The sequence below is a fragment of the Macaca mulatta genome, chromosome 5 (assembly GCF_049350105.2).
Source record: "Macaca mulatta isolate MMU2019108-1 chromosome 5, T2T-MMU8v2.0, whole genome shotgun sequence".
Lineage (NCBI taxonomy): Eukaryota > Metazoa > Chordata > Mammalia > Primates > Cercopithecidae > Macaca > Macaca mulatta.
The window spans coordinates 151838110-151862602 of record NC_133410.1 but is presented as its reverse complement, the minus strand read 5'-3'; the positions used below and the strand labels follow the sequence as shown (position 1 = coordinate 151862602).

The following is a 24493-nucleotide window of genomic DNA, read 5'->3' as shown; positions in this document are numbered from 1 at the left end:
AGTGTGTTTGATGATAAGGGGGCACACCAGCCTTTTGAGTTGCCAGGGTTCTTATGTTGGTACTCTCTCATGTGTGAGGGCTGGTCTTCCTTTAACTGTGATGTAAATTGAGTATAGTCAGTAGGCTTCAATCTGGGTGTTTCCAGAATGCTAGAACTTTGTGTAGAATCTTTATTTGTGGCTGGATCTTTGCTTTGGTGCTCAGGAGTGTTAGCTGACAGATAGGCTCCTACTCAGCTGCATGGCTGTTTTGTTTTGGCTTAGTTGGCAGTAATGCTCTGTGGTGTGGGAGGAGCAAGATGACACCTTCAGCTGATTCATTCCTGGGCCTTGGAGGAGCCCTTTCCAATCATTGACTCCATCCCCAAGTTTCTTTTGTTAGGTGTTCTGGAAGATGGGACTCCCTTAGGCAGGGCCTGCAGTTGGCAGACAGACTGTACCCTTCCCAGACCAGCCATGTGGAGGGAGACACACCCTGCTTTTCTACTGGCCTGCAAACCTAGGAATCTCACCCCTCTTTGTGGTCCAAGAGTGAGAGCTCACCACTGCTTGGACACTGCCCAAGCTAGCAAGTCTCACCTAGGAGCAGTGTTAATGTGTGAAGTCACCTGACCCACCACTTGCGGACTCTAGCATGCGTGGTCTGCTTGGTTTTAAGTGGTGGGTGTGGGTGGAGTCACCCATCTTGCCATCTGGATGTTTGCTGGGGGAATAGGAGACTGAGCCTACTGGCAGAATTCAGGTGGAAGTGGGACTACTGGGCTGGAAGCTCTAGCAGGTAACTTGCCTGGCTACACATGGTAGAGGTGGGTTGAGTTGCCTACCTTGCTGCCTGACTGTTTCCTGGGGGAACATAGGGCTGTGCCTGGCTACAAAGTTCAGACAGAAGCAGGACTGCTTTCTGGAAGCTCTAGCAGACATGACTTACCTGGTTTTGAGCATCCAGGGTGGGTGGAGTTGCCTGACCTGGCATCCAGATATTTCCCAGGGGAACAGAAGGCTGCACCTACCTACAGAATTCAGGCAGAAGCAGGGCTTCTGTGTGGCGACTGGCTTTGAGCCTTGTCTGGTGAGGGATGTGAAGCAAGCTTACTGCTCCTGGGCACAATGATTGCAGTCTCTGTTGGAGCTATTGCATTGGTGCTGGTCTGTTCCAGGGTCCAAGGCTTGTAGAGGTCCCCGTGGACTTGAGTGTTGCCTTTGCAAAAATTCCGGGTGGCTCTTTGCTGCAGTTTAGAGGCCCAGGGTTGGGGGTCGGAGGGATTCTCATGTTCCTAGACTTGCACAGGTTCCTGTGGGAAGTGTGAATTTTCCAGAGGCTCTCACTCACTCACCTTTTCCCCATGTTAAGAAGGTTCTCTTGGTTCTGCACTGATCCCAGATGGGCTACTGGCCAGCTTTGCTCCTTTCTACTCTGTCTGTCCCCTCACTGTGTTTATGGATCCTGATGTGGTTTCTTAGACAATCAACTTGCAAGGTCAGTGTTCACTAGCCACTCTGTCCGCTCCCTGTGAGACAGGCACACATGAGCTGTTTCTAGTCTGCCATGTTGACCCTCTCCCTTGTGGAATGGACTTGATGTTTGTGAGTATTTGTTGATTTCTGGGCATTGGAGAGTTAGGTATTTATTGTGGTCTTTGCAGTCTGGGCTTGTTTGTACCCATCCTTCTTGGGGAGATTTTCCAAGTATTCAAAAGGAATTCTGTTGTGATCTATGTCCTTGATCGCTGCAGCCATATCTACATTAGGGGGCACTCCAAGGCCAGTAATGCTGTGACTCTTGCAGACTAGTAGAGGTACTGCCTTGAGGTTTTAGGTAAGAGCCCAAAGAATTCTATGAATTATTAGGCTGGTGCAAAAGTAATTGTGGTTTTTGCCATTGAAAGTAATGGCAAAATCTGCAATTATTTTTGCACCAACCTTACCTTTCTCCAAACAAATAGAGTCTCTCTCTCTCTCTCTCTTCATGCCCTGCTACCTGCAGCTAGGGGAGGGATGACTTAGCACCCCTGTGGCCACCACCACTGGGTCTATGCTGAGTCAGACCTGAAGCCAGTACTGTACTGGGCCTTACTGAAGGCTTATGGTGACTATTGCCTGGCTACTGCTGATATTTATTCAAGGTCCAAGGGTATTTTAGTTAGAAAGTGGTGAATCAAGCCAGGCTTGTCTCTTTCCCTTTAGGGTAATAAGTTTCCTTCTGGTCCAGGGTGGGTCTAGAAATGCTGTCCAGGAGCTAGGGCCTGGAGTTGTGAACATTAGGACTCCACTTGGTGTTACTGTGACTGAGATGGTACCCAAGTTGCAAGACTAAGTTCTTTTTACTCTTCCTTCACCTTTCCTTAAGCAGGAGTCTCTCCCTGTGACCACCACAGCTGACAATGTGCTGAGTCATGCCTGAAGTGAGTACTGCACCATAGGGACTGAAAATTGTGGACTGCAGTACACAGAGTAGAGTCAAGAAGCAACTAGCAGGGTTGGAGGTGAGCTGGAGTACAGGATGCAGAGCAGTGGTTGCTGGGCAGACAGATTCCAAGGCAAGGTCTGGCCTGAACACACATGTTTACATGAATCAGGTAGCCTCCACTAACGACCTTCTGAAAGGAAATAGGAAGACTTTTATTTCCCTAAGAGGAAATTGATCTACTAAAAGTAATAATGTTTTCCACATACAAGTCAAAGCACAACTTTTGTTTTGATTCAAAACTTTCATTGTGGTAGGGAGAGGGCGCTATTTAAAAGTTCCCTATATAAAAATATTAGAGGAAATGAAAAATTACTTTATTAGATGAATTCTGACTTCTATTTTGTGGTAGAGAAAGGGAGGAATTAGGAAATACAGCAGAAGAGAGAGAAACATGTAAAAGGAAAACTGGCAGAGATGGAAATTCTTCCGTTAAGAAGAAAGGGAGTGTAGATTAGTAGGTACAAACTATTCTTATTACACTTCAGATTTTACTTGAACTTCGGGGTTAGGCATTTCCATTTTTTCCCTTGGAATTCTTTGATTAGGATCAGTAAATATGAAACATTTAAGTTGCGATTACCCCCTTTCTGAACGCATGGTCGACATTGCTAATATATCTATTCTTCCAAGTCTGCATGTAGCCTTAAAATGTCCTTAACAGGCTGCTTAAGGCAGCCTCCACCAGTTAATCGAGTTGACACGCAAAATTAAACCTATTTGTTATCCTGGTATTAGATGTACATTCTGACAGATATATAGGATCATGTCTTGGAATATATTGGCAGTACCTAGTGCAGTATTATGACCTTGAGAACTGGATAAAGTGGATTTAGATTGGGTCCAGCCCATACACTGGGGATTCCTCTTATGAGATATACAACTGTAAAACATATCCTGAACTGACTTGGAGCAGTTAGATTATTTCATTCCTAATTATGTTAGGAAGTTAATGGGACAACCAGCATGTCTTACCTTTCCCCAGTCAACTGAATAGAACTCAACTGTGTGATTCTGGGAACTGCACAGTGGTTACTGGAATCTCCTGATTCTGAACTAAATGAATGCTAAATTTGGATTAATTTGAAATCAGTAGAAAGAGGATGTTAGAGAAATTTTGTGTTATTTTTGTAAATACATTGATTAAATTTTGTAGAAGACGTTTTCATTTGGAATTGCAAAAGCAGCCACAAAAATAGTAGGCTGAATATCTGTAAGTTAAAAATTATTTAATTGGAGAACAGAAAAAAGTGAGGCCCAAAAAGAAGACATAATTACTTAAATAGTAAAAAGAATAAAACTTGAAAAATTGCTAGAGGTACATAATGATTCTATGTTTTATCGTCTTTCCACCCTTACTTAAATGGTAATTTGCACCTCAAGTCATTAATACTCCATTTCCTCTAAATTATACTTCTTAGATAATGTATCAAAGATATTAATTTTATTCTATTACATAAAAGTTCATTTACTTTAGGAAAATTAATATAAAAGAGCATTCCAGTATTCCATTAAAAGTATATGATAAGCAACAGATAGTATTAAAAACTTCAGTCAAATTTTCCTGGGTATCTATAAAAATATGTAAAAAATTAAAGTGCTGTTTCTTTAATTTATCAGTTTAATTTGGAAATTGTCAATTACAATTATCAAGTAGCTTTCGGGAGTATAGCCTCTGTCATGTTCAGTAGTGGAAATACTAAAAATATAAGCTAACACAAAATAAGCTAAATGTTTATACCAGTGGTCAAAGAATAGGCTTACACTAATAATGAAACTGGAAGGAGAGATCCTTTTCTTGCAGCTTCCTTTTTATGAAAGCATGGGTTTGACTGAAGTGTATGTGTGTAACTTAGAAATTAAAGATGGCTTATAATAATAGAAAATTAGACCTTATATTTTTCATATATTTTCTTTTAAATTTTAGAGACATGATCCTGCTCTGTCTCCCAGGCTGGAGTGCCATGGCATGATTATAGCTCACTGTAAACTTGAACTCCTTAATTCATGCAGTTCTCTTGCTGCAGCCTCCCTAGTAGCTGGGTGATGATACCCAGTTAATTTTTTAATATTTTTGTGGAGACAGAAGTTTCACTATTTTGCCTAGCTTGACCTCAAATGATCCTCCCACCTCAACCTCCCAAAACACTGGGATTAAGGAGTGAACCACCATGTCTGGCCTGGTGTGCATGTTCTTGATTCCATTTTCTGGTAGCTTGGTTTTCTGAGACTCATAGCATTGTTTGTTTAGTGTTCATAGAAAACTTCTACAGCCAGCATCTGGAGAACTAAACCCGTTCCAATTCTGTGCCTTTAGCTCGAGCTGATCCATTCACACATTATGTGTCCAATGCACAATAATTGTCCTGGAACTTTGCTTCTTTACTGCATCCTGCTACGTTCTGTGCTTACCTGACCCCTGAACTCTTGGCTTCACATCCTGTTTCTTTTGTTGTGCTTGATCTTGGACATCATGCATGATTTAGTTTCTTTCTGAGACTCTGAGCACAGCACTCTGCTTGTTTTATTTAAGTTAGCCGCAGAGTCTTTTAATTTCCAATTGTCCCTAATAATCTGAGCCCAGAGGATCCAGCTGAGCTACCAACAGATGCTATTGCCAGATATATAACTAGTATTGTCATGTGCATAACTCCCTGCCCCCTCAGGCCAGAGCTGAAGCTGCACACCCCCTCATAGGGAAATAGTACTTTGGCAGAACCTCTCCATCCACCTCTCTCAGTCATGGCTGCACCTCACCCCTAGGGGCCTGAGCTGAAGCTGTGCACCACTCCCTGGAAAAATGGTTAATCGGTAGAACTCCATCTGCTCTTCCCAGTCACTGGTGCATTGTGCTCCTAAGGGCTCTGAGCTGAAGCTATGGACTTCCTCCTGAGAAAACAGTGCCTTGGCAGAGCCATTCCGTAGACTTCTCCCATCACTGCTGTGCCCTACCCCCTTGAGGGAGTTGAAGCTGTACACTACCACTGGAGGAAATCATGCCTGGGCAGAACTGCTGCATCTACTCCTCACAGTCACTGTTGCTGTACCATGTATTGGGGGAATGGAGCTGAAGCAGTACACTACCTTCTCAGGGAAACAGTGGCTTGGTGGAGTTGTTCCATATGCCCTTCTGAGTCACTGTTGTTCCCCACCCCTAGAGCCCTGTGCTAAAGCTACACACTGCCTCCAAAGGAAATGGTAGCTCAGCAGAGCTCCTCAACATACCTCTCCAGGTTGCTAAAACATTCTGAACCCCCTGTCAGAGTTGAAGCAGTGCCAGGCATCCCAAGGAAATAGTGCCTTGGCCACCCAGAGCAGTCACACTCCTCTGTGTCTGAGCTGAAATGGTACCCTGTCCTCTGGGAAAACAGTACCTTGACCTACCAGAGCAGCTATGCTGCCCTTCCAGAAGATGGTGCCTTGGCTTCCTAGAGCAGTCACACATCACGGTAACTAAGCCAAAGCAAGACACTGCATCTTAGGGAAATGATGCCTGGGCCAGAATAGTCACACACCCTAAGTCTGAGTTGAAGAGGCATATTGCCTCCCAGGGAGGTGGTGCCTTGGCCAAGCTGAGTAGCTACACATTCCAGGGTTAAGTTGACATAATTCCCACATCCTAGGGAAATAGAGCGGTGGCTGAGCTGAGACACCTTTTCCTACAGGCAAAACAACTCTAGTAGCCCGCTTACCTGAAGCTGCACTAGCTCTCTAAAGCCTGAACTTCTGACATGCTCCTCTCCCTGGGGATTGGAGTCATTAGTATGCTGCTCCCTGCCCACCAGAGCCCAAATGACAGCTGTGCTCTACCATGCCACCACTGCACCTGGTCTCAGTGAGTTTATGGTATAGCCACACCTCACCATCCCAGAGTCTAGTGTCATCATTCTACGGTGCCTTGTCCTCTGGGACCTGAGTTGCTACTGAACCCTTTTGGCTCAGATTCTCAAATTACAGCCATAACTTCTTCCCTGGACTCAAAACTTCAGAGCACTCCTTTTTCTCTGGAGTCAGACAAGGGTTGTTTACTCCCTGGGAGTAAAATCAGAGTTACATCCCAGTCCCTGGGCCCACACTTTTATGGGTGCCTCAGAGTAACAGACCCTGGCTCTGTGGGCAACCAACATCTGATCCTGCCATAGAAACAAACCTGCAGCTCATCCTTGTAGGGACATGGATGCAGCTGGAAACCATCATTCTCAGCAAACTATTGCAAGAACAGAAAACCAAACACCGCATGTTCTCACTCATAGGTGGGAACTGAACAATGAGATCACCTGGACTCGGGAAGGGGAACATCACACACCGGGGCCTATTATGGGGAGGGGGTGGGGGGAGGGATTGCATTGGGAGTTATACCTGATGTAAATGACAAGTTGATGGGTGCTGACGAGTTGATGGGTGCAGCACACCAACATGGCACAAGTATACATATGTAACAAACCTGCACATTGTGCACATGTACCCTAGAACTTAAAGTATAATTAAAAAAAAAAAAAAAAAGAAACAAACCTGCAACTCAATATGCAGGTGCCACAATAGGTTCATGAGACCTTGAGCCTAGGTCCTGGGCCCCACAGCTGCTCCAAGTACCTGCACATGGAACCCAGCACAGCTGCAGCTGCTTATAGGCCATGTTAGACCTGATACAGGGATCCCTTCAGTTATGTCTCTTCATTTTGGATAAAATGAGAATAGGAGGACCCCATAGCCTTTGTCACTGAAGACCTTAACAACCTATTAATCTGCTGCCACTGCCACAAACTTTTACAACCTAGGCCATGGAGACACCCTCAGTTGTTATTATTGAACACAACTGAAGAAGCTGCACAAAAACTATACCACTGTATCTACCAGAAACAGAGTCACTATACCCTTTCCAACTGGTACACTAAGATATAATGATAGGTGGAAGTCTTTCTGTGAAAGCCACTCTAGAAAATTTGAAAGAGGAAGTTGTTCTACCAGATGCATAGACATTAGTGCAGGGATAAATGAAACATAAAAAAGCAAGAGAATATAATGCAACCAGGGGAGCAGAATAAATCTCTAATAATAAACCCCAATGAAAAGGAAATCTACAAATTGTCAGAAAAGGAGTTTATAATAATAATATTAAGGAAATTCAATGACATACAAGAAAATACAGATACACAATTTAATACAAACAAAAACCCTACAATATGAATAAGAAATATTTTTAGTCCTCTAATGTCCAAGTCCTATGAAAAAGAAACTTAACAGATATCATAAAAAGTAACCAAACAGAAATCATATAGTTGAAGCATTCAACTAATAAAATTAAAATAAACAGTAGAGAGCTTCGACAGCAGACTTTATTAAGCAGAAGGAAGAATCTTTGAACTTAAAGATAAGTCATTTGAAGTTGCCTCATCAGAGGAAAAAAATAAAAAATAAAAAAGAATAAAGAAAGCCTTCATATTATGGGAGTCCCAGAAAGGGAAAGGATGGGAAAAACATAGAAAATCAATTTAATTAAACAATAGTTGAAAACCTCACAAGTCTTTGGAGAGATAGTCCAAATTCAAGAAGCTCAAAGATTCCTAAATAGATCCAACCCACGAATGTCCCAACTGAAGTACATTACAGTCAAATCTTCAAAAGAAAAACATCAAGTCCCATATAAAGAACTCCCTTTAGATTAACTGCATATTTTTTCAGCAGAAACCTTATAGGCCAGGAAAGAATGGGATGATATATTTAAAGTGCTGATAGAAAAACAATTATCAGTTAAGGATACTATATCCAACAAAGCTATCTTTCAGAAATGGGGGAGAAATAAAGTCTTTCCCAGACAAGCAAAAACTAACAATTCATCACTATTAGATTAGCCTCACAAGAAACAGTCAAGGAATTCCTAGAAGTTAAATATAATAATTGTCATTATAAAAACACACAAAAGTGTAAAACTCACTGGCAAAGCATATACACAAGCAAGAGAGAGAAAAGAATCAAACTTCACTACTACAGAGAATGACCAAGCTACAATAATAATCAATAAGAGAAAAAAGAAATGCATGGCACACCAACAAATAAATAAATGGCCACCAGAAAACAATGAACAAAATGACAGGATTAAGTCCTCAGCTGTCAAGGTTAGCCTTGAATATAAATAGACTGAATTTCTTACTTAAAAGATATAGACTAGCTGAATAGATAACCAAACATGATCCAACTATTTGCTGCCTGCAAGAAACTCACTTCACTTGTAAAGATACACGTAGACTGAAAGTGAAAGGATGGAAAAGGTATTCCATGCAAATGGAAACCAAAAGTGAGGACTAATTATATTTTTATTAGATAAACAGAGCTTAACTCAAGTGTTGTAAAGACAGAGAAAGAAGGTCACTATATAGTGATACAAGGATAAATTCAGCAAGAGAATATAATACATATAATATATATGCATCCAACACTAGAGCACCCAGACATATAAAGCAAATATTACTAGATCTAAAGGGAGAGATAAACTCTAATAAAATCATAGTTGGAGACTTGAATACCTGACTTTCACAACTAAAAAGATAATCTAGACAGAAATTCAATAAAGAATCCTTGGATTTAAACTGTACTTTAGACCAAATATACCTAATAGACATTTACAGGACTTTTTGTCCCAAAGCTATAGAATACATGTTTTTTTTTTTTTTTTTGAAACAGGGTCTCACTCTGTCACCCAGGCTAGAGTGCAGTGGAGCAATCACAGCTAATTGCAGCCTTGAACTCCTGGGCTCAAATAATCCTCCCACCTCAGCCTCTTGAGTAGCTGAGATTACAGGAACATGCCACCATGCCTGAGACATTTTTTTCCTTTTTTCTTTTTGGTTTTTTGAGATGGAGGCTCACTCTGTTGCCAAGGCTGGAGTGTAGTGGTGCGATCTAGGCTCACTGCAACCTCTGCCTCCCAGGTTCAAGTAATTCTCTGCCTCAGCCTCCTGAGTAGCTGGGATTACAGGCACCTGCAATCATGCCCAGCTAATTTTTGTATTTTTAGTAGAGACAGAGTTTCATCATCTTAGCCAGGCTGGTCTCGAACTCCTGACCTCATGATCCACCCTCCTCGATACCCCAAAGTGCTGGGATTACAGGCATGAGCCACCACGCCCCGCCTTTCCTGAGTAGTATTTTGTATTTTTTTTGTAGAGACAGGGCTTTATCATGTTGCCAAGCTAGTCTCAAATTCCTGGGCTCAAGCAATCTTCCTACCTCAGCTTCCCAAAGTGCTGAGATTACAGACATGAGCCCACGTGCTTGGCTACACATTCTGTTCATCAGCACATAAAACATTCTCCAGGATAAGCTACATGTTAGGCCATAAAACAAGTCTCAACAAATTTAAAAGAACTGACATCATATCAAGTATCCTTTTTGACCACAATGGAATAACACTGTCTATTAATAACAAGAGAAACTTTTGAAACTATATAAACACATGGGAAATTGAAGAACATGTTCCTAAATGACCAATGGATCAATAAATAAATTAAGAAGAAAATTTTTGGAACAAATAAAATAGAAACACAACATACTAAAACCTATAGAATACAGCAAAACCAGTAGTAAGAGGGAAGTTTATAGGAATAAACACTGACATCAAAAACGCAGAAAGATCTCAAGTAAACAACCAAATGATACATAGCAAAAAACTAGAAAATCAAGAACAAACCAAATCCCAAATTAGTATAAGGAAATAAATAATAAAAATCAAAGCACGAATAAAATGGAGACAAAAATTACAAAACACGAATTTAAAAAAGGTGTTTTTTAAAAAAGATAAGCAAATTCAACAAATCATTTGCTAGACTAACCAAGAAAAGACCCAAATAAATAAAATGAGAGATGAAAAAGAAGAATTTACAACTCATGCCACAAAAAACCCCGAAGGATTATTAGAGAGTATTATAAGCAACTACATGTCAAAAAGTTTAAGAATGTAGTAAAAATTGATACGGTTTGGCTATCTCCTCACCCAGAGCTCCTCCTGAATTGTAGTTCTCATAATCCCCACGTGTTGTGGAAGGGACCATGTGGAGATAATTGAATCATGGAGGTGGTTTCCCCATCCTCTTCTCAATATAATGAGTTAGCTCTCATTAGATCTGATGGTTTTATAAGGGGCATCCCCCTTCACTGGGCACTCATTCTTCTTCATGCCACCCGTAAAGAAGGTGTCTTGCTTCCCCTTTGCCTTCTGCCATGATTGTAAATTACCTAAGCCCTCCCCAGCCATGTTGAACTGTGTATCAATTGAATCCTTTTTCTTTATAAATTACTCAGTCTCAGGTATATCTTTATTAGCAACATGAGAATGGACTAATACAGGAATAGATAAATTCCTAGACACATACAATCTACCAAGACCGAACTGAGAAGAAAGAGAAGACATGAATAGACCATATGATTAATGAGAGGGAATAAATAACAAAAAGTGTCCCAGCAAAGAAAAGTCCAGAACTAGATGGCTTCACTGCTGAATTCACTTAACCTTTGAAGAATAATTAATATCAATTATTCTCAGACTATTCCAAAAAATTGAAGCAGAGAGAATTCTTCAAACTCACTTTACAAGGCCTGGGTAACCCTTATACCAAAAACAACAACAACAACAAGGACACAAGAAAAAAGGAAACTACCAGCCAATATATCTGATGAAGTTAGATACAAAAAATTTCAACAAAATACTAGCAAACTGTATCCAACAACACATCAAAAACATAATACAAACAATCAAGTAGGATTTATCTCAGGAATGTAAGGATGGTTCACCATAGGCAAATCAATAAACATGATACACCACGTCAACAGAATGAAGAACAAAAAATATGTGATTGTCTCAATAGATGCAGAAAAAACATTTCTAAGCTTCAACATATCTTTTTCATAGTAACTGTAAATAAATTAAGTAAAGAAATAATGCACCTCAACACAATAAAGTCCATATATGACAAACCCACAGCTAATATCATAGTAAATGGAAAAAAGCAGAAAACTTTTTCTCTAAGAACTGGAACAAAACAATGATGTCCACTCTAGCCACTCTTATTTAATTTAGTACTGCAAGTACTAGGCAGAGCAATTAGGCAAGAGAAAGAAATAAAGGGCACCCAAATTGGAAAGGAGAAAGTCAAATTGTTCCTGTTTGCAGATCCAGATGATCTTATATAAAGAAAAATGTAAACTCTACCAAAATACTCCTAAAGCTGATAAACAAATTCAGTAGAGTTACAGGATACAAAATCAACATACAAAAAATTAGTAACATTTCTTTTTTTTTTTTTTTTTTTTGAGATGGAGTCTCGCTCTGTCGCCCAGGCAAACAATGAAGTAGCCAAAAAGAAATCAAGAGGGGAATCTTATTTATAGTAGCTGCGAACAATTAAAATACTGAAGAATAAAATTAACCAAGAAAGTGAAAGCTCTCTACTAGTAAAAATTACAAAAAATGGATGAAAGAAATTGAAAATACAAAGAAATAAAAAAAATCTCATGCTCATGGATAAGAAGAATTAATATGGTTAAAATGACCTTACTACCCAAAACAATCTACAAATTCAGATTCAATGCAATCTCTATCAAAATACTAACAACACATTTCACAAATAGAAAACAATTCTCAAATGTGTATGGAGCCACAAAATACCCTGAATAGCTAAAGCAATCCTTAGCAAAAAGAGCAAAGCTGGAGACATCACACTACCGGACTTCAAAATATGCTACAAAGCTTTAGTAACCAAATCAGCATGATACTGGCATAAAACCAGAAACAGAGCAATAAAACAGAATAGAGGACCCAGAAATTAATCCATGTATCTACAGCTAACAGATTTTTGATTAAGGCACATAAAATATATGTTAGGGAGAAGAGAATCTCTTCAATAAGCGGTGCTGAGAAAAATGGATATTCATATGCAGAAGAATGAAACTAGACCTCCATCTGTCACTCTATAAAAATCAACTAAAAATGGATCAAATACCTAAATGTAATATCCAATACTGTAAAACCACTAGAATAAAATAAGCAAAATGCTTCAGGACATTTGTCTGGGAAAAGATATTTTGTTTGTGTGTAAGACCTCAAAAACACAGGAAACAAAAGCAAAATAAACACATGGAATTGTTTTAAACTAAAAAGCTTCTGCACAGCAAAGGAAATAGTTATCAGAGTAAAGAGACAATCTAAAGAACTGGATAAAATATTTGCAAACTATTCATCTGACAAGGGATTCATATCCAGAATATGTAAGAAACTCAAACAACTCAATGGCAAAAAAAAAGAGGACAATAAATAATACGATTTAAAAATAGGCAAATGTGCTGAGTAGCCATCTCTCAAAAGAAGACATACAAATGGCGAACGGGGATATGAAAAATATTCAATATCACTAATGATCAGTGAAATGCAAATTATTGGTTGGTGCAAAAGTAATTGCGGTTTTGCATTGTTGGAATTTGCTGTTTGATATTGGAATATATTCTTAAATAAATGTGGTTATGTTATACATCATTGTAATGAGCCTTTCTTGCTTTATTTTGCTAATGACTTATTACTTGCTATTCATTTTATGTTTATTTTAGACTATGGAAATGATGTTAGCCAAAAAGAAAATTCCAGTTATTTTCCTATTCAAATTCAAAATGGGTCATAAAGCAGTGGAGACAACTCACACCAACAGTGCATTTGGCCCAGGAACTGCTAATGAATGTACAGTGCAGTGGTGTTCAAGAAGTTTTGCAGAGATGAGAGCCTTGAAGATGAGGAGTTAGTGGCTGGCCATCAGGAGTTGACAATGACCAATTGAGAGCAATCATTGAAGCTGACCCTCTTACAACTACACGAGAATTTGAGGGAACTCAATATTGACCATTCTATGGTTGTTCGGCATTTGAAGCAAGTTGGAAAAGTGAAAAAGCTTGGTAAGTGGATGCCTCATGAGCTGACCGAAAAATTAAAAAAAGTCGTCATTTCAAAATGTCATCTTCTTTTATTCCATGTAACAACAGCGAACTGTTTCTAGATCAGATTGTGACATGTGACAAAAAGTGGATTTTATATGACAACCAGCAATGACTAGTTCAGTGGTTGAACTGAGAAGAAGCTCCAACGCATTTCAGAAAGCCAAACTTGCACCAAAAAAGTCATAGTCACTGTTTGGCCGTCTGCTGCCAGTTTGATCCACTACAGCTTTGTGAATTACAGCAAAACCATTACATCTGAGAATTATGCTCAGCAAATCAATGAGATGCACTGAAAACTGCAGTGACTGCAGCAGGCATTCGTTAAGAGAAAAGACCCAATTCTTCTCCATGACAATGCCTGATCACATGTCACAAAACCAATGCTTCAAAAGTTTAATGAACCAGGTTATGAAGTTTTGCCTCATCCACCATGTTCACCTGACTTCTCACCAACCGACTACCACTTCTTCAAGCATCTCGACAGCTTTTTGCAGGAAAAATGCTTCTTTCTCTTGCTCTCCCTTGCCATGTGATACACCTGCTCCCCCTTTATCTTCTGTCATGACAGTAAGCTTCCTGAGGCCCTCACCAGGAACAGGTGCCAGCACCATTCTTCTTGTACAGTCTGCAGAACTTTGAGCCATATAAGCCTCTTTTCTTATAAATTACCCAGTATCTGGTATTCCTTTATAGCAATGCAAAATGGACCAAAATAGAAAATTGGTACTGAGGAGTGGGGCATTGCTATAAAGACACTTGAAAATGTGGTAGCAGCTTTGGAACTTCTCTGTCCTCAAACTCTTCCAAAAGAACTGGTTGATTCTTTTAGAAGAATTTCGAGGGCTCCGAAGACAGGAGTATGAGGGAAAGTTTGCAACTTCTTAGAGACTGGTAAGTGGTTGTTACCAAAGCGCTGATAGAAATACGGACAGTGAAGTCCAGGCTGATGAGGTCTCAGATGGAAGTAGCATTTGATATTTTCAATATGTTTTATTTTCACCATTCTTATAAGTGTGTAGTAATGTCTACTTGTCTGTGTTTTTATTTTGAATTTTTCCAATGGCTAATTAAGTTGAACATTATTTCATGTGCTTACTTGCCTTCTGTATATCTTTGGCACTGAAACATCTGTTCAAGCCTTACCCTTCTTCTAATTGAACTGGTTCTTTCTTTTTCACTCCTGAGTTTTGTCCATTCTTTATATATTTTAGATAACAGTTATTTGTCAGATATGTGGTTTGAAACTATTTTCTTTCATTCTTTAGCTATCTCTTACCAGCTTAATAAAATATCTTGCAGAGAAAATGCTTTGAATCTTAATGAGGTCCAATTGATCAATTTTGCTTTATGGATGATGCTTTTGTGTCAAGTCCAAAAATTCTTTGTCTATACCTTAATTCTAAAATGTTTTCCTATGTTTTTTACACACGTTTTATAATTTTACATTTAATTCTATGACCCATTTTTAGTTATCTTTTTAAAACACAAGTTGTGATTGTTACGTCTTTTCTGTCTCTCTCTCTCTCTCTTTCTCTCTTTCTCTCTCTCCCTTTTTTCCCTTTCTTTTTTTTTTGTTATTGCTTGTAGATGCTCAATTGTTGTAGCACGATTTGTTGCAAAGAATATCTTTTAGCCTTGGAATTGCTTTTGCATCTTTGTAAAAAAGTCATTTGCATGTATATTTCTGGGTTCTATATTATGCTCCACTGATCTATGTGTCTATCCTTCTGGTAATATCATAATAGCTTGATTTTTATAGCTATATAGTAAGCCTTAATATGGAGTAAAATGACTCCTTTTATTTTGTCTTTCTTTTTCAAGATGATTTTAATAACTCTAAGGACTGTGCCTTTCCACATAAATTTTAACATAAGTTTTTTTATCTATTAAAAATTGATCTGGAATTTTGATAGGAATTATATTAAACTGATATATCAATTTAAGGATAATTAATATCTTTACTATGTTGAGTTTTCCAATCCATGAATATAGTATGTCTCTCAATTTATTTAGGTTATCTTGGATTTTTATATCAGTATTTTGTAATTTTTCACTATATATTTTATGTACAGATTTTGCTAAATATATATCTGTATTTTTTATTACTTTGGAATGATTTTATTTCTTTGGCATGTGTTTTAATTTTAGCTTTTACATAGTCATTGTTAGTATATAGAATGTAATTGTGTGTGCGTTGATTTTGTATATCATGACCTTTTAGGACTATACATTGGTTTTTTAAAAAGATAGTCTTTCTACCCAGCAATCTTATTCTCTTCAAATAAGAACAAGTTTTATTTCTCTTTAACCTTGATTAATTGTATTACTTTTGCTTGCCTTATTTCAGCATCTAGGACATCCAGTACTGTATTAGATAAGTGTGGTGAAAGTGGACATCCTTGCCTTATTTCTGATCTTAGGGTAAACATTTAGTCTTTCACCACAAAGTATACTATTATTTTAGTGTGCTATAGGTTTTCTTGTTATGGCTCTTCACTATGTTAAAACAGTTTCCCTCTGTTCTTAACATCGTGACAGTTGTTAAATGACCAAGGATTCAATCTTATCAATATGTGTTTTGTGCATATATTGATGAGATAATATGATTTTTCCTCTTTATCTTGCTGATATGGTGAATTGCATTGATGAATTTTCAAATATTCAATCAGTCTTTCATATGTGGAATATGTAGAATTCATTTTATTTATTGTGGGATTCAATTTGCTAATATTTTGTTGAGGAAATTTTGTCTAAATATTGGTATGTAATTTTCTTTTATGTATTTATTTATTTTTGTTACTGTCTTAGTCTGATTTTGGTATCAAGACAATATTAGCCTCAATAAATACATTTGCAAGTGTTTCCTCTTTTTCTATTTTAAGCTGATAGCAACTTAACTTTAATTGCATGAAATAACTCTGCACTTTAACTCTACTGCCGACACACATTAAATGTTTTTGATGTCAGAATTTACATATTTTTATATTGTGTATTCCTAAACAAATTATTGTGGCTGTTGTTATTTTTAATAGTTTTGATTTTAATATTCATATTGAAGACATAAGTGATTTACACACCACCATCACAGTATTAGATTATTCTGCATATTACCTCAAACTTACTTTTGCCAGCGAGTTTTACAGTTTTATATGCTTTTATGTTATTAATTAGCCTCTTTCTCTTTCAACGTTAAAAATTTCCTTTGATATTTTTTTGTAAGGCAGTTATGTTGATGGTGAACTTCCTTGGCTTTTGTTTGTCTGGAAAAGTCTTTATCTCTCCCTCCTTTCTGGAGGAAAGATTTGCCAGGTAAAGTTTTCCTGATTGGCAGTTTGTTATTTCAATATTTTGAATACATCATCTCACTGTATCCCTGCCTCCAAGCTTTTTGCAGATAATCCTACTGATAATTTTATCAGGGTTCTCTTGTAGGTGATGAGCTTCTTTTCTATTATTGATTTTAAAGTTCTCTGTTTGTATTAGCCATTTTCACATTGCTATAAAAAACTACCTGAGACTGGGTAATTTATGAAGAAACGAATTTAATTGACTCACAATTCTGCAGGCTATACAGAAAGCATGACTGGAGAGACCTAAACTTATAATCATGATGGAAGGGGAAGGAGAAGCCAGCATATCTTACAATGGTGGAGAAGGAGAAAGAGAATAAAGGGGGAAGTGCTATACACTTTTAAACAACCAGATCTCGTGAGAACTCACTCACTATCATGAGACCAGGCAAGGGGAAATCAACTCTCATGATCCAGTCACCTTCCACCAGGTCCCTCCCCTAAAATTAGGAATTTAGGAATTACCATTTGACATGAGATTTGGGTGAGACTACAGAGCCAAACTGTATTATCATTTGTCTTTGCTTTTTGACAGTTTGAATGTAACATACCTCAGGGAAAACTTTATCGGGTTGAATATGTTTGGGACTTTTTTCTGAGATGGGAACTTGCTGCATTGCCCAGACTGGTCTTGAACTCCTGGCTTTAAGCAATTCCCTGCCTCAGCCTCCCAAGCAGCTGGAACTATAGGCATCTCTAACTATGACCAGCTTATTTGGGGGATGTCTGGGCTCTCAGTACCTGAATGTTTCTATTTCTCCTCAGGCTTGGAAAGTTTTTAGTCATTATTTTTTAAAGTGGACTTTCTGCCCTTTTCTCTCTCTTCTTTTTGAAACTTCCATAATGTTAATGCTAACATTCTTATTTTTGTTTTGTTTTTGAGACAAAGTCTCACTCCATTGCTCAGGCTGGGGTGCAATGGTGCAATCTTGGCTCACTGCGACCTCCACATCCGGGGTCCAAGCAGTTCTCCTGCCTCGGCCTCCCAAGAAGCTGGGATTACAGGCACGTGCAACCACACTCAGCTAATTTTTTTTTTTTTTTTTTTTTGGTATTTTTAGTAGAGTTGGAGTTTTGTCATGTTGGCCAGCTTCAGCTGATCCACCCACCTCGGCCTCCCAAAATGTTGGGATTACAGATGTGAGCCACCACGCCTGGGCAATGCTAGCATTCTTTTAATGGTGTATCATAAATTCTTTAGGTTTTCTTTATTCTTTTTATTTTATTTTTCTTTTTCTCCTATGATTAGATTATTTCAAATGATCTGTCTTTCAGTTTGCTAACTCTTCTCCTTTATCAAAATTATTGTTGAAGTTCTTAATCGATTTTTTTAGCTCAACTGTTGTATTCTTCAGCTCCCAAATTTTTGTTAGTTTTTAAATTACCTTTTTCTATCATGTTGAAGTTCTGAGTTTGTTCTTTTATTGTTTTTCTAATTTTGTTAAATTCTTTTTCTGTGCTTGATTGTAGCTCTCTGAGTTTTAGAGCAATTATTTTAAGTTCTTTGTCAGGAAATCTGTGTATCTTCATTTTTCGGGGGGTCAGTAACGGGAAGTTTATTGTGTTCCTTTGATGGTGTCGTTTTCCTGATTCTTCATAATCCTTGTCGCTTTGCATGGATGTCAGCACATTTGAAGCAGGCACAACTTCGAGACTTCATGGGCTGGCTTTTGTAAGGAAAAGCTTTCATCTGTAGGGGAGTATATTATGCTAGGTAAACTGTTGTGAGGGATTGTGCAGTGGCTCTGGGTCTTGGGGGCAATGTTGTCTCATTGACTCAGGCAGTTGAGGTCTGTAAAGTTGGTAACCACATGGCCTTTGTGTAAGAGGTCTATAAGAGGTCTGCAGTGGGTGTAAGGGCTATTGTGGTTCTCAGTGGCACCTCCAAGTCCAGTGGGGGGAACCTGGGCCAGTCAGTTGTGGTAGGGTTTAGGGCTAGTTATGTGTATGTGCATGAAAGTAGGAGCCATGTTACAGTGCTGGAAGTGGGCAGAAAGATTGAGGTTGGCTATGCTTATGCACACAACTGTGGCATCAGCTTCATACCACATTGGGACCCAGGGCTGGTAACAGGAGCCGTAGTTGCAGGTGGGCATGTGAACAGTGGCTTCTGTGGCTCCTAGGGACAGGGTACCTATGTAGTAGCTGACGAGGGTGCTGCTACTTCAGCAGTGAAGCTTGTGAGGGCAAAAATTTTGTCTCTCCATAGCAAAAGTGTGTTGGAGGGTGAAGTGGCCACAAGGGCTATTGAGGTCCTCATTAGTGAAGGCCACTGGGATCCTCTGCAGGGCAAGCCACAGGAAAGCATGCTGAATATTGCTGCATGGTTGATGTTGAAAACCCCTGCCTTTCTTCTTTGTTCCTAGCTGTCTTCAGATGTCTCAGCTTTTTTGGTCTCCCCAGTGATCTGGGTGGAGTGAAGCCAAAGTGAGTTCTTCAGGCAATGCCCCAAAAGGCAGGGAAAACTGGTTGTTCACTCTGTTCTCCTTTTCCCTGAGAGGAACGGGTGGGCTGGAGAGTTCACTCTCAGCACTGAGCACTGCCATCCTGGGGGATGGGATGATACAGGCAAAAGGAAACTGTTCTTCCTATCTTTTCTGTGTACTTATTCTCAGGTTTTTTTGCTCCACTGTGTTGCTGCAGCTATTTAAATGGACATCAGAGTGCTCTAGGCTATTTTTGTTTGTGGATAATTGGCTAATTGTTATTTTTTGTGGGAAAACAAATGCTGGGGTCTCTTACTCTTGTTATCTTGCTGACATTACTCAGTTTTCCCTTGTGCCAGTTGTTGCTTAACAGGTGACAATGAACTCTTCAACTTTTTATCAATGTATAATTATTTTGCTAACTTACTGTGGTGATTATACATTAGATAGATATTTGAATCGAGTGGGTCATTTGACACCATGCAGACTGAGTTAAAAGCTATTATATAGTTAGTAAATATAAGGCATATTATAATATTATCATATGGTTCTTATTTCAAACCATGCCTATGAAAGATTGGTAGTTTACTCTGATGTGTGAGCATTTTGCCTCATGGATAACCAAGAAAGTATGGTCAGGGCAAAAAAAAATTCTATCAAATGACAACTAAATAGTTAGATAACCAAAGAAGCTTAAAATATCCATGTGATAAAATATGACAGTTGTAACTAGAAAGGAAGTCCACTATGAAGGTAATACGTATATAAAATGTATTTAGTTAGGTGCTTTATTGTTATTTGTGCTTGAGAATAATCAGCACATAACAGAAGTACAATAAAACAGGATGCATTAAATTAGTTGATTTAAGACACCTATGTCTTGGTCAATAAGCTATGTGGAGATACAAGAGATAAGTGGAAGAACTCGTCGAATGTTGCGTCTTTTGATCACAGAAATTAGGTGAGGGAAAAAAATTGGGGGATGAAGCAAAATAAACTGCATAGAACTAAACTGTGCTGACATCACTACTATCCACCCTGGATATGGGAAGCTCTTGCCTCCACCCCATTCATCAATAATAAAAAAAGCCACATGCAATGGAAAAAAACCCTAAAAGCAGAGCAACATGTGGTCTTCAGAGCTTTACCTTGAAGGCGATGAGAATGCTTTGGGAGTTTGGGAGAGTTTGGAGCACAGGACAAAGAATGAAATCTTTTGGGGGAAATATAGGCAGTAAAAAAAGATTTATTGAGTCTGCCAAGAGTATCCTGGATACAGTGTCTGTCATTTCTTTTGCTGGTATGGTTGGCTAGAATGTTTACCTCTCTGTTACCATGACAGTATGGAAGGAAATCCTAGGCAGTGGAGTAGAGATGCCAACTAGAGGAGTGATTATGTTATTGCTGACATGATAGAGTTGATTTGAGTCTTTTAACCTCTTCCAAACAACAACCTCCCAGAAGTTCTAATTCAAAAGAGTGTTATAAATTAAAAATTTTGAGACGCATTGCTGACTGGACTTCAAAGATTTGTGTCCAATTTTCTTCCCAACTGACTTGTAGGTATTGATCAATTGGATGTTAGCTCAGCATAGGGAATTTGGTGAGTTCTGCAATGGTGTAATTGAGACAGAGCGAATTAACTTCTAAGGAGGAAGACCTCTGAAGTTGTAGAGAAGCTGAAAGCCCTGGTTTTCAAATACAAAGAAGATTTGGCTTAGAAGCAAAGCCAAGGACAAATAAATAGCACCAATGTCCTTATGCAGGTCTCCTAATCTGTAGTCCTAGACAAGAGAGCAGTATATCTTGGTATCAAGTTTGGAGAAGTGAGCAATCAAGATAATAAATGGGAAATATAACCATGTTAGTGAGTTTGGTTTTTGACTCAAGAGGGTTTTCAGAGCCGACTAGGCAGTTGTAGTCATTTAACGTTAGGTTTCTGTAGCTGTGTGTGGCGGTGCCCCTCGCGACAGAAATACCAACAGAAAGGAGAAGTCACCTTGAAGCATGGTGTGCTCCAGGTTGGAAGAACTCTGAAGCCCAGCTTGTTGGACAATTCGAAGACAAACGCAAGGATTAGTGTTTGGAAAATAAAATAAAGAGAAGGCTATGAAGTGGAAGGAAGCACAAAAATAAATGGAGTACCAGGGGATAGAAAAGAAGATGTGTAAATAATATAACCTGAAAGTTCTGCTGGGCAGGAAAAATGTTTGAGTAGGATTCTTTAGGGTTTGTTTAGCTGTGAAAACTAAATGACAATTATGGCCATGCTTAGTTTGATTATTCAGGTAAAAAAGGTTTTTTTGGTCTCAATTATCCAAACCATTGAGGAAATGTCTAATGATATTAATGTCTAATGAAATACTGTGATTCACCCTTCATTTTATTAATATTTCGTGTTAGGAAACTAAGGCAGAATGTTGAGTAGGAAGATTTTCATATTTTCAGTCTCTAAATCTATTGGTAAAATTGGTTCCGCCTTTTTAATTTCTGATAATTGAAAACATTGCAGTGCATAGTTCTCATTTGTTATTTGTTAAAAGAATTTGCTTTTGTTGTCTTTTAAAACATTCCAGAATATATCCAAGATCTCTTTCTATTCTTCTTAGTAAAGGAATCTTAACCAATTGTTCTAAATTTGCATAAATTTAAGCATTATTTTGCATTGAGTAGGGAAATGTGTCTTTTCCTACTTTTTCTAAAAATACAAAATTTAATGAGAGCAGAATTGAAATATAATGACTATTAATTTCAAACATTATTACAATATTAAATAACTGGTAATTGTAAAATTTGGCCATCCATCCTGTGTTACACAATATCTTGGCTTCAAAGATGATAGCATTTCTCCCTCAAAAATTGCCATTACAGTTAATAAGTAATGTCAAAAGAATCATTGAGAAAATTTAGAAGATAACATTGCGTAGAAATGAAGATATTATTTATTGTAAAATTGGTTGCTTATTGTTTATCTTCATACTTTAATTATGAGGCAGTACTAACCTCTCAGATTAATATAATCCCTTGAAATTTAAATGAGTCATGAAATAAACTGTCAAATTAATGTGTTAATTTTTTTCTTAAAGTAATTTGTTTATTTACTTGAAGATACAATATTCATTGCAGATATAAGATGCTACAGACTCATCTTGTATATTTTCTGCACCAGGCCTGGATTCAATTATTTTTCCAAGGGCCCTTATTCCTTTTATTGGAGAATGGTATTACAAACTAAATCTGGGTACTGGATGTGTTCATTGGTATTCAGGTGTTGTCCTTCTAGTCTCCTGCCCTTCCTAATCTTTCACTTCAACACTGAGAAATTGGCTTTTTCTACCTGGCATCTAGTTAATTAATTAATTTCATTATACATGGATAGCCGTTATCAGAATGATTAATCTGTACTTCTTTGGCAAACAACATTATCAACTAGAGTACAATGCTTACAGTTTCTTTTGGCTTTCATTTTACAGACGCCAATAATTTCCAAAGTTACTTAGGTCAACGCATCCCACCTGCCCAACTTCTTTAGTGAGATTGTTTCATATATCATAATACAGCTAGATGATTTTTTAACATTCTATATTTTATTGTGAGACTCCACTGACCTCCTAAGATTTTTAAAATTTGCATGTATAAGGTCTATTATTTGTGTTACAATTTTATATATATATGTTTTTTTTTTTTTTTTGAGAAAGCCCAGGCTGGAGTGCAGTGGCATGATCTCGGCTCATGACAACCTCTGCCTCCTGGGCTCAAGCAATTCTACTGCCTCAGCCTCCCAAGTAGCTGGAATTACAGGCATGAGCCACCACTCCAGGATAATTTTTGTATTTTTAGTAGAGACGGGTTTCACCATATTGGCCACGCTGGTCTAGAACTCGTGACCTCAAGTAATCTGCCTGCCTCAGCCTCCCAAAGTGCTGGGATTACAGGTGTGAGCCACCGTGTCCAGTCTTATCAGGGTTTTGACAAATGTAGAGTGTCATGTATCTACCACATACAGAGTTTCACTACCCCCCAAAATTCCTTGTACTTCACCTATTTAAATCTTCTCTTTCTCCAAACACCTGGAAAACATCTAATCATTTAATCTTTAATTATAAATTTCTGAGTCTGAACAAGATGCAATCAAAATGTAAAAGACTTGCTAACAAAAAGTTCCATGTATTTTTAAGACATTTAAAACTTAATTTAACAACGTTTCCAAAAGCTTAAATATTTTGTGAGAGGTAGCAAAGAGGAAATGCATATCACCATTTGGAAACTCTTTTTTTTTCTTTTTGCCGTTGCTTTATTTTTATGTTAGTTTTATTACAAAATTTTGTAGTAAACATAAAATATTTATAAATTTTTAAAATTTCTCCTTTTTTTAACTGGTAGACTATCATGACGCATTTAAATGCAGTTATAAATGATGAGTGCAACACAATCAGTTCTAAGCACATTTCCATTTCGTAGGTTTTTATTACAGCAGGAGCATTGTTTTTACCGTGATGATGGTCTCTGTCAGAATTTTTATATGTATATATTAGAGACGGGATCTTGCTCTGTCACCCAATCTGGAATGCAGTAGCACAATCATAGCTTACTTGGTAACCTCAAACTCCTGGACTCAAGGGACCCTTCCATTTTAGCGTCCCGAGTAAAAGGGGTTACAAATATGAGCCACTGTGCTCAGCTCAAAATTTGTATATGTATTGTTACTGGAAAAACAAACACTTTTTTTCAGTGGCACTCATAATAATGTGAGATGTTTGACCTTCAATGGAATGGATTTCCTAAAGTCTCATTTTGATTCCATAAGTTTTATGAAAAATATCAAATGATTATTAGCATTAACTCATTTTACACTTGAAGGATCTGATGACACAGATATGAAACTGGCAAAATGAGTTCTTTTCGTGTTTTGCTTCTGCTAATGGAGCCAACCTATTAACAGCTATCACTTCGTTTTTCATACAAATACAAGAAAATGTGTAATGGAAAAACAAGCTAATTTAATATGGAAACAGTGTTATTCGATTAAAAAAATAAACTAAGCCTGTTTTGGAGAAACCAGAATATATGGTCACCTCACTTATCTTCCCAGAATCTCAAAATTTATTTGTATTATTTTGCCAATGTCCACCTTCATCTCCCAACTTACCATTCTCAGGGACTATTACGTTACGTTTTTCAATGTAAAAAGTTTTCTTTTTGGAATTTACTTCTCCATTTTTAAATATGTGCAAACTATTCTCATGTTTTTTTAAAAATGTTTAGACACTGTCTAT

General features: G+C 38.0%; 1 pseudogene; it reads right to left on the bottom strand.

The window, feature by feature from the left end:
- The window catches only part of LOC114678116 (lysM and putative peptidoglycan-binding domain-containing protein 4 pseudogene), a 36485-nt pseudogene extending 18077 nt beyond the window's left edge, over window positions 1-18408 (bottom strand).
- Between the last annotated feature and the right edge of the window lie 6085 nt (window positions 18409-24493).